Source organism: Blennius ocellaris (genome assembly GCF_963422515.1).
Source record: "Blennius ocellaris genome assembly, chromosome: 1".
In the NCBI taxonomy this organism is placed as follows: domain Eukaryota; kingdom Metazoa; phylum Chordata; class Actinopteri; order Blenniiformes; family Blenniidae; genus Blennius; species Blennius ocellaris.
The window spans coordinates 16,362,423-16,374,677 of NC_137650.1; positions in this window are offsets into that span (position 1 = coordinate 16,362,423).

Genomic DNA, 12,255 nt, shown 5'->3' on the forward strand with positions numbered 1-12,255 from the left:
TCCCAAGTGGGTCAAAGCATTCTGGGTAAAACAGCTAATTAAGTGGCAATTAACCAGTGCTGTCTGCCAGAAAACTAAACATAGTCAAGGCAATTTAGTTGGAATGTACCCAAATGGTTGCTTGTTAGTCCAACTACAACAGCACAACATTATCTTGAGAGTAAGGAAATAAAATGAAACATTACAAACACAAGCAGAGATTCTTACTTTTCCTTAGATGAGATTAGAAAATTAGAAAAACACCAGTGATCTTTGACCTCGCTCCTCTGAAGTGATAAATGATTACGAGAGAGGAAGGGGCCGAGTGGGAAAGAAAGGGGATTGGATGAAGGGAAGGCAATGCATGAGATGCATGTTTTGGCTTAAGTGGGATACATATGGGGCTTAACGCTGGCTGACAGAGTGTGTGATGTTTTCCTATCTTTCATTATCAGGCAGCCAGCCAGGCCACCAGGCATTACCTGTTGATGACCGAGTGGACCGCCAACCTGATGGACAGATGGATGGGATCGTTGATGAACGTCTGGCAGGTGCTTTGTCAGTCTGGAAGGCAATCTAAAACCCACAGAGAGGGAAGAAACCACTTAGACTTCAGGGACACCGCCTTAACATCTCTTACACAAGTCAAAAATCCCACCTGCCCCCACTCCTACTGAAACCCTCTACCCCACCCCAGGTTGTAATCAAATTACGGCTTTACACTTGGTTTTAATAAGACGGCTTTACCATGTTTCTGTCACCTGTAATGGCAGCCTGCATCGCCTCACTATCAGCTGGGTCTAATTTAGAAAAATGCCCATAGAGGAGGTCAATCTCCTCTCTCATACGCCATGACTGATAGATCCAATACCTCTGGAATCAGATAAAACTTTGACAAATGGCCGCATGCCGGCCTGAGCCAGGCTGTGGAAGACGGCGGGGAGCCGGGGAGCCGGGGAGCCGCCGTGTCCACGGCCAGCCCTGTCCCTCTATCCCATCACTGCAGCTCTGGCTTTGATCAATGGGGCCACAGTTCAGACGCACACACACGCGGAGACAGGTCCTCGGCCCGTCATCCCATGATTAAAAGGCCAAGAGGATATTGCTTTCCTACCATACACCCCCCCCCCACCAAAAAAAACAAAAACTTTATAAAAGTAAGGAACAACAGCGTGCTTCCCAAGCTCTTCTTATTCCTTCTTTCTTTTTCCTCTGCATGCAAATCTCTATCGATTGAGAGAGAGGCCATGAGGTAATATGGGAAATTTCACCAATCTCCTGCATTTGACCAACTCCTACTGCGCAGAGGGAAAAGAATGCCTCGCTTCTCCTTGTTATTTTTTCATCCACCTTCAGCCATAGGACACCCGCTGCCCTCGTCCCGCATTAATCACAAGCAGGCTGATAAATCAACCGCTGATTAGCATGATAGATAGCCCCAAAATGTAAATACAACCGTACATTGTTAATGGACCTTTTCTACCTGGAGACATGTCTGAAGCTGCTACTGAAACAGGGTCCTTCCAACTTGGGCCTGGCAGCCACCACTCTCAATCATCACACAGACAGAGTGAGATCATCTGCATGATGAGCTCTCTCGATTTGCTGATTTACACTTTTTTGTGTGGTGAAAGAAAAAAAAAAACAAGAAATGTGAGCAGGAAGACACACACACACACACACACACACACACACACACACACACACACACACACACACACACACACACACACACACACACATAACTGCATAACAGATTATGCAGAAGGTAGTTTAAGGGGCTGAAATACTATTGATCAGTTGTAGAAAATCAATTGACTACTCATACACACAAAACCACAAAGGACTGTCTGTGCACTTGCACTTGCATATTAACTCACAAACACACACAGCCTTGTCTTTATGAGTTTCGAGGATAGTAACGAACAGGATGAAATCAAACATAGCTTATTGTGGGACAACAAATAATTAATCTCAGAGAACTATAGTGTTTGTAATACATCCAAGGATGTGCATGTGTCTTTTTGTGGATTTGAAGCTGAAATGAGTCAATGCATTTGACCCATTTTTCAAAACACTTTCCCTGGGCTTTCACATCTTTAGTTTCCCATTTAATAATGCATCCAGGAGTTTGTCAGATGGTCCAACAACTTCCAAAACTTTGATCGGTGGAAACAATCTGGCTGATACAGAAAGGTCCTGTGTGAGTTAAAGCTCAGTTACCCATGTGAACTAGCACAGTAGGGATGTCTTCACATTATTTACATTGGATTTCTAACATGAGACTTATTAACGTACCAATCCAATGTCTGACCAATAGTAAAGGTCTGGACTGAGAAGGTCAAACATCTAACAGGAAAGTCTGTTTAGTGTGAAAACGGTTTCAGCGAGTGAGACAATATATTTGCTATCCACATTGTTGATTGACCGGATTTCTTTTGTAAAATGTTGTGGCCACCATCGGTGCTCAGAAGGATGAGGGCAAAGGCATTCCAAGTTCTAACACCCTGTTTACTCGACAACGTATTCAAATGAAAACGGAAAACTTTTATTGCATTTTTGGTGTCCGTTTACATGACAATAGTGCTTGGAGACAATGAAAACACAACTTTTTTAATCTATTCGAAATGAATCTATCTCTGTGGAAATGGGGAACCACAACTTTAGGAGAAAGCTTGGAGAAAGCTCTGTCTCCGTATATACGTCAAAAACACTGTGACTGCGCACATGCATCCCAGCCTTTAGTAACTAGCTCTTCTGCACATGCTCAGTAGCTGGAGAATAAGAACATGTTTCATCAAGAGTGGCATGACTCCCAGTCCATATTCTCCTGGGACTTGGTAGTTTTATAGTTGGCAGTCACTGTGATTACAATCCAACTTGGTCATTTGACCATATCAATGTCTTGAACCCCTTGAAACATTGTCATCTTCGTAATTGCTAACATCTAACAGCTAACATCACGCAAACTGAACATTTAATCTGTTAATTTAGCTCATGAATTTTTGCCCATCAGCCATGTAGCGTTGTATTTGCACTGTATAACAAGTTTGCCTTGGACTCATACACTCCAGGGTGTGTTGGAGTAATACTTTTGTGTCTTTATGGAAACCTAATCTGATTACCCGGCATCATTAGTTGACATGTCTCGTATTTTTAGTTGCACTTAAGGTTTCTATCAGAAGAAAGCGAATTCCAAGTCTGTGTGTCATAAAACCATAGTGAGTTTGTGCACGTGACAGTGTGTTGGAGAGCGTCTGTGGAGATCAAGAGTCTCCACTTTCATTTCCTCTCTCCTCTGTTTGCTCTGCCAAAGACAACAGCAATTCATAAAGTCAGTGTGAGCTGGGCAGAGGAAATCCCCCCGTCTGTTCTGGCACCAGATAAGTTACAAAGAGCCGTTCGGAGCTTTGTGTAAACGCTTCTGCTCCAAAATTGTAGTGGCTGCAAATAAAATCGGAAAATCAAACAACGGAGCAAAGACAATGAAAGTGATGTGACAAATTGACAAAGGACGTCACATAAACAGATTGAATGAGTGCATCATGTTTCTATTCAGTTTACACATTTCTCTGCAGGGGAGGTGAGATATGAGTGAAACAACAATTATGGAGTTAAAAAGTTCTTTACTTCTTTTGATTGTGTTTCTAAACATGGCTCTTGGATCAACTGTTGGTTTCTGTGGTGTCATTTGGTGATGACTAGCTAAGCCAGTGTCTTTTTTAGAGCTTTCTTCAGCATTTTAGACATTGCTGACATGAAAATGTGAAAACACAAAACCTTTGTAGCATTTCAGGGTCTATTAAAACAACAACGGTGGTCAGAGTGGGTGAAAGCCTAACTTTTTGAAAACAGCTCCTAAGATAGAACTTTTTGAAAACACTCCAACTTTAAAAAAAAAAAAAATGTAAATACTCAGAAATCCTGGTACTGCACACATGAATCAGAGCCTTAATAAAAAGTTCTGGATAGTGTTTACACATTATCATGTCTTGATCTAAATCACTTTCCTTCTCCATTCTGATACTCAATTATAACTTCAGCTCATCATCACTTTGTCCACATGACTTCAAGCACTTGAGTTACTTCCCCTTGTGATTGGCTGATTACATATTTACACAATTGCTCACTGGAGCTGAGGCGTAAAACACTGGATGGTGAGTGTATACACAGCAGTGTCAAGTCTCTGTGCCTGTCACTGTGTGTCTCACCTCACGTTTCCAATTAACAAATGATCTTCTCCCTCTGTGCTCCCACCATTATGGGTTCCACCTGTGTCCACCCTCTCCCTGTGCATTTAAACCCGCTCCCTCTGTTGTCTCATCTTGTCAACATGTTGCTCCTCTTGTCGGCCGTCATTCTGATTCCCTGTGGGTTTTTGGGTTTTTTTTGTATTCCCCGGACATCTTCTACTATAAACTCTGGTTTTTATAGAACTCCGAGTCTGTGTTTGGGTCCATCCACACACCACCTGACAAGCAGTGTATAACTCCAGAGTTTTGGGGATATAGAGACAGGTTTGGGCAAACCGTGGATATGTTGATGATTAATGTCAGGCTGCTAGTGGCCATTTCTTTCATTGATCCCAGAGGTTGAAGGTGTTCTCTGTTGGCTGAAGTAATCAAAATAATGAAGATTAGGTGAGGGAGTATGAAGAGGGACAAAGGCCTCACTGATGGGCTGCTTGTCAGTCGTTTAGATGAATGAAACCACAGCCCATCATCCAGGGCACTGCTGTTGGGTTCTTTGTGAAATGATGTGCCAAGTTAGTGTGTGACACTAAACCTTATCACATCGTTTCAGCAAAAAAAAAAATCCATCCAAACTCCAAATATGTATTGCTATCGTTCTCAAGATGATGAAATCATTCATCATCTTCATTAAAACACGGTATGTTCATTTTCTGTGTGCTTTATTCAGAAGGCTAAAAAGATCAAATGAACCCATACTTGCGCAATGAATAAAAGGCAACACAACACTGGTCAGCAAGAAACATTGAATGTGTAGAATCCAACCTCAATGTATTCCTTCATAAGACACCAATTTGATATGTTTGGGTTCGATTAAACAAACATTCAACATATCAGTTTCAGAATTGTACAGTATGAATAGATTTTACTGCCCAATCCAGGAAGGGAAATTAATTTGGTGTACAAACAAGCCAAGTAAAGGGGAGACGTTATATTGATTTTATTGACTCGTGTAAAAAAGGCACAACCAAATAAACTAACATTTAGATCCTGTTTAAATGAGAATGTTTCAAGTGAAAATGCATAATTTTTGCTTATACAGAAATGTAAAATGATGTAGTTAGCATGCTGAGCCAGTCGTTGGTGCTGTTGTTTGTGTTTGTAATGAAACCACACACACATGCAGCAGAGAACAATATGCTATAAACAATAACAATGGGAGAACACGGACATTCGTATGGACAGACGACCAAGTTGCATTGTTATTACAGTGACTGTTAACTATAAAACTATCAAGTCCCAGGAGAATATGGACTGGGAGTCATGACACCCTGGAGGAAACATTGTTCTTATTGTCCAGCTACTGAGCATGTGCAGAAGAACTATGGAGTGTGCATGGGCAGTGGCAGCGTTTTCTCTGTCTACACACAAACACAGAACCCAAGCGTTTTTGAAAAGTTCCACCTTTGGAGTTGTTTTCAGAAAGATGTATTTAGTATGTAGTGACTGGGCAACCTTGTCGTGTAACAAGCTCGGAAAGTTTTCTATAGTCACTTGAAATTTGGACTGAGAGTCATGACACTCTGGTGGCCGCCATTGCTGTTACTGTCCATCAACTCAACTCAATCAAAAAAAAAAAAAGAAGAAGAAAAAGCTCACCTTAAAAAAAAAAAAAAAACTCAATCATAGGCAGAATAACTATTTACTAAGACTGTGTTGCGCCTGCTCAATATCAATGTTTCAGAAAAAGTTGTGCTTTCAGTGGCTCCGAGTTCTGTTGCCGTGGAACGGACACCAAGATGCAATGAAAGTTTTACGTTGTCACTTTTAAACATTGTCATGTAAATGGGGCCTCAATAGACTCTATGAAAACAGCAGGTGGGCTCAGCTTCGCCCCCTGCTACCCCAGGGTGGATATAGACAGACAATACAGCATTCAATTAGAAAGTATTTAAAGTTACAGTATTTGACCGTTTCTTCTCTGACTTTGGTGGGAGTCATAAAACTCACAAATGACCCCGACCAGGCCCCTACACATACGACTAAATACAATTAATATTACAGGAGTGAGAGTGGTACTTCTGCTTGTCTCCGCTCCTGTTGGTCCAACATGTCTGCCTTCCTTCCCGTTGCGGTGGCGGTTAAATCCTTCATGTGGAGCCGCCTGGTGAGGAAGCTCTTGTCTGTGGCCACTGTATGCAAAACGTGGCATTAGTCACCAGCTAGCCTGCACTGACATGCCTGCAGTGTGAGGGAGATTAATGCCTACGAGGGACACTTTATTATTCTCCCTCTCCTTCCTCTTCCTCTCAGTCTCTCTCAGTCTTTCTGCCTCACCAACCGCTCACACAATTAATTGTCTGCAGCGTGCCTCCCTCCTCTCTCTCCATTGCTCTATTCCTCCCTCCCTCTTTCGCTTGCCAGAGTGACAGATGTGTGTGTGTGTGTGTGTGTGTGTGTGTGTGTGTGTGTGTGTGTGTGTGTGTGTGTGTGTGTGTGTGTGTGTGGAGGTGTGGAGCGGCGACATAGGTAGCGGCGTGTGTTTAAGTGTATGTCAGCGTAGGTGTAGCGGTGCAGGAACTCATGCTTTTGGCCTTGACAAGCACCTCCCATTCCTGGTCTACCCCAACACACACACACACACACACACACACACACACACACACACACACACACACACACACACACACACACACACACACACACACACACACACACACACACACAGACTCAAAATGCAATGTTTTTGTCATACATACCTCAGTATATGGTTTTGATGAACTGCAGTTGTGTAGTGGTTAATGCTCTCATCTCACAGAGAGAGGATCCTCAGTTTGAGTCCACTTGTGGTTCAGTTCAATCCTCCCAAATCTTAAAAGTACGTCAAAGTCAGCAGGGATCATCTTCAGCAGCCGGTGGACAAAACTGTTGAAAGCAAAGTTGAAGTTAGATTATAGGGTTGTTCATCACTTTGGTCAGTTTCAGTGTTGTCATTTACTTACTTTGGCCTGTAACAGAAGAATGTTATTACCAAACGTCAGACGAGGTTCCCACTTGAGTGACTGAGGTTGTTATCACAGTCCTTATCCATGACAAACCTCTCAGAAAACTCATTCTTCCTGCTTTCAGAGTCTTGCCAAGGATATTCTGCAGATGTAAAACTGGGTGTAAAAAACTTCTACACTCAGCTCTGTACTTAACAGCTCATCTGACAACAGATATTTTTCCAATGACTTGTGTGGTAATGTCACTGGTGTGTTCGCACTCAGAGACATTACCTGGTGGTCTATGATAGTGGTCCAACAGCTAAACCAACATCAGACCGGAAAAGACCAGGACTAGACCAATATCAAGCAAAGTATCAGACTATATAGACTCTATAGACTAGTCCTAACCAAAGGCAGACCAGCAGTCCTGATGCTTTCATGTAAGTGTGATGGTAGCGCACCAGGATCAAAGCAACATCAGACGAGGAGAGACCTGCAGAGAAAGGCAACATCCAGCAGAAACCAACATGAAACCAGCAACGTTCCAGGACAAACAACCATCACAAAAAGCATCCCAATGACCAGCATGAATATAATTCTGTATTTTTTGACTGAAACAGGACACAGCTCATCAGATTTTTTACATTTTAAGTTGTAATCAAACTCATTACACTAATGAATTAACTGATTTCCAGATGTACAGCTGATAATCAACCAGCGAAGCAAGTGTACCGTGCATTGCTGTAATTTTTTTTCACATGGATTTTCTGTGTTTAAATTAAGAGAGTGATGTTGAGCTGTATTATTTTCTCATAAATCTCACAACAGGCCTGTTTTTTGTAGACTCTCTCCCGCCTTGAGAGCGTTTACATAGTGCTCTGATGTAGATGTTCAGGATAAACTATCTATAATATGTCCCCTCATCTGTTAACCCTGGGCACCGCATACCACTGCCTGCAGCGGCCATATTTTATGTTGAGTGCTTTGACGGAGAGACAAGGCCGAGATAGAGGATGAAAAAGGGAGGCAGCGTTTTAAAAACAGAGCAGAGAAGACACACACACACACACACACACACACACACACACACACACACACACACACACACACACACACACACACACACACACTCTTGCGGGGTTTAAATGGTTGGCTGTGTTGTGGGGCAGTGCTGAGCAGATGTTCGGATGGACTGGACATACACACTGATCAGAAAACGTGACACATTTTTCAGCCTCAGGAAGGAAAAGCAGGCTGGAAAGAGAGCAAACATCCTTTAAACGTTGACATTAGGCATTCAGACGCCGCGGAGCAAAGTGCCGGCAATTAAACCAATCAATCTTGCTTTTGCTGTGGAGCCAACATCTGGTCCGGCGGTCCACAAGGACCGCCGTCTCGGGGCAGGGTTTGGCGGGACGGGGGGAGGTGGGGGGTTACGTTGGACAGACACTTTGAGTTGTCCTTCAGTGATCTCTTTCCCTCACATACTCACAAATACAGGAATGGGTGGGGAAGGCTTCAGATACATGAACACACCCCCTCGTCCCTGGTCCACCCGGGCCTGATGTCAGCTGGTTCTGCTGCGTTGTTTCCTTTGTTATAAATAACAACAGGCCACCTGGACTCCTTCATTGTGTGTGTGTGTGTGTGTGTGTGTGTGTGTGTGTGTGTGTGTGTGTGTGTGTGTGTGTGTGTGTGTGTGTGTGTGTGTGTGTGCGCACGCTGCAGAGCCTTAATGATCCCCCAGGCTAGCTCGGCTGAGCCCAGCTCAAAGCAGAGCAGAGCACCTCATCCCGGGCTAATGGGACAATGGAGGATTGCCCGCATGTGTGTGTGGTGTATGGGTAGCACGCGCGTTTGCACGAGCGTGTGTGTTGCGCGCGTGCACCTGAGCGTGTAAAAAAGCGCATGCCTATGCGCGTCGGCGTGCTGGTGTTAATGGGACGGTAGAGGATTGGATGAAGGACTGACTGGTGGCAGAGACGGATGGCCTAGGACAGAGACTGTGCTGACAACCAGTGAATACGGGGCAACGTTGCAGAAAGGTCAACGCCGCCTGCACACACACACACACACACACACACACACACACACACACACACACACACACACACACACACACACACACACACACACACACACACACACACACACACACACACACACACACACACGGTAGCGCACACACAAAATAATGTCAGGAGAGGAAAAATAGGGGAGGTACGCGTGTGCCTTCCTCCCCGCTTGTGTGACTTTCAAACTTTTGTTGGTGTGTGTTGAAGTATGAATGTGTTTAGTGTATATCGAGCATAGCAACAGAGTCCAATTTGCATGCAGACCTTCATTCTGTAACACACAATTAAACTAGCGAGAAGCTTGAGTCATGACTAATGCATCCACTCCATGTATATTGAAATTCGATTCATAAGTTAAAAGAAACTGATGTTGATGAGTCCTGGTAGAAACAACTGATGTCCAGGCAGATGTAAATGCAATAACAGAAGGATTATAAATTAAGGGTTAGAAAATAGGGGAAAAAAGTTACCCGCTTTCATCGTTAGCATTTTAACCATAAATTAAGATAAGCAGTAATATTGCACTAATATTTGAAATGTGCATTCAAGAATATTCAAAAAACCTCTAATTAAGTTAATTTTGCTGCTTGACAAGTTAAAGTCAGAAAGAAAAAGGAGTAGATTTGTAGGCAGCCAATTGAAACTGTCCATTGCTTATATTTAAAGGTCCCATCATGTACATGAGAGTTGGCGTATCTTCTAGTTTTTGGCTTCACTCGAACATTCCAGTATCTCAGACATCAGCGAGGGCGGCCATGTTCGTTCCTCGAAGCAACCATAGAACCATAGTTCAGGAAAAACTTCAACCTCTTTATTTGTCTCTCAAAGGGCAATTTGTTGTGCAGCAGTTGTAAAAATCTAAAAACACTGCAAAAATGCATTCATACAGTAATATCATGCAAACATAGAATAGACATGGGCCTGAGCAGCAGTTTTGGTCATTAGGGTCAGTCAGGTAAAACTATCTTTGTTCACGACGGTCGAATCCCAGTTCACATTTAATGGTGAACACTTGGTGAATTCTGCTTCACAATGATAGGAAGCGCCGACATACAAGGATCAAAAAGCAACGTCGTCGTGAACGTTTGGCCGACACAAACCAGTTCTTCCCGTGCTAACCTTTCTGAAACCTCCTGATTTAAACCCTGACAGTCAGAAGGACTTTTTTCTCTTTATTGTTTTGTTTGTTTCTTTTCTATCTTTTTCCTTTTTTCCTTCATTTTACTTTTTTCTGTGAATAAATCTGTCGCTGTCGGAAAATAATCTCCAGCTCATTGCCGTTGCTCAACCGTGACGTCGGCCATCAGTAACTCTGGTGAAGTTACAGAATATAACAAAGAAAATGAGCACAATGGTCCGTCTTTCTTTAAAGCCTTAATTGACTCATTAAGACTGCTGAGGCAGGTCAAGAGGTGTCGTTACCAATTGTCTGCTGATGACAGGGCCCCAGATTGATAAATTGGTTAACTTCAAACCTTGTGATAACGCTCAACAACCATGACCTACTCCAAGTAGATGACTGACAATGAGAAAATGGAGATTATTGATGTGTACAAAGGAGGGAAAGATAACGAAGCACCCCGAGCTTCATGTCTTCAGTTCCTCAGATAATCTCTCAGATAGGAGCGCACATCTGCTCAACAGTTTTGCAACAAGGAGCCACAGGAAGACTAAGAAAAGTCACCATAAAGACACAAGCTCATCAAATATCCCCATGCAATGTCTTCAGGGACAAATGCTTTGGGCAGCTGATGAGAATCTAAATATTGGTGTTTGGAGAAAGCGGGAAACAGCAGCTTTGGGGTTTTTTGATGAAAGTGCCACAGCCAATAGCAACAAAACTTGGATTCTAGTAAGTATCGGAATGTTTTGCACTCTGAGCAGCGAGTCCAACAAGTTAGCAGGAAGTTCTTTTCAGCTGCCACTTCTAAAGAGTACCATCGTATTAGACTTTCTCATTGGTACACACACAAGCATGAAACTATAGATTTTAAATAAACATCAACACAAAATAAAATCTTAAAATCAAGAAGGCATCATGACCCCCCCCCCCCCCCCCCCCCCCCCCCCCTGAGTTGTCACTCAGAATCAGTTTGTTTGTTACAGCAGTACAAGCTGAAGTCTTCATTTTTTTAGGGCTTGGAAATGAGGAATTCTGATTGGCTTAAGTAGCATTATGTGCCAAACACATTTTAATATAAACAAGTGAAGTCCATGAGTACAACTCATTTGAATCATGTGCCAACCTTTGAGTGCCTTCTATACAACCAAAGACTCACAAAAGTAACATGGGACATGTTATTAAAGTGATTCAATTCCATGAATTTAATTCATTTCAATAAAGTCTTATTGATACTAACATTTCAATATTAATTTCTTTAGAAAGTGAAAGGAGAATTCCATTTCTTTTACTCTGATTCAACAGTTTTTGATGATATGCTATCATCTTGTAACTGTAAGATTGATCCATTTTGAACTTGCTTTACACCCACCATTTATTATGATTGTGTAATAATAGCAGCAGGGATTGTGAGGATGGCTGAGAGTATGCTGGTCCTGATCTGTGTGTGCAGGCATGCTGGGCTACGGGGGGAGTCCCTGTGATCTGGAGCATATGTCCGGCCTTGCTGAAGTCATGGGGTTAAGTAGGATTCAGACGTGGGAATTCGCTGCTGCAGATCTGGTGCTGATACGGCGCCAACACATGCACGAGTGCACAGCGGCATCAGAGGATTTTCAGGCCGTAAACGGCCACATTATGGCCACTCTTAGACCCAAACGCATGATAATAACTTCCCTCTCATGGCTCCATACTCGAAGAAATGGCAGATTTCTGAGGGATGTGTGAGTTAAGTATAAAAAGAAGGTAGTAGTTAATGTCACTGCCTTAAAATAACCCTGTATTTTAAGTTTGTGCCTTTAGGTGGGGAAAAATACAGATAAAAGGGAATAAATGAACAGGTAAGTGGGATGAAGGTAGTTCCATGCTTGGTGTTTGAAGCCGTCTTGCTAATTTGTGGAGGA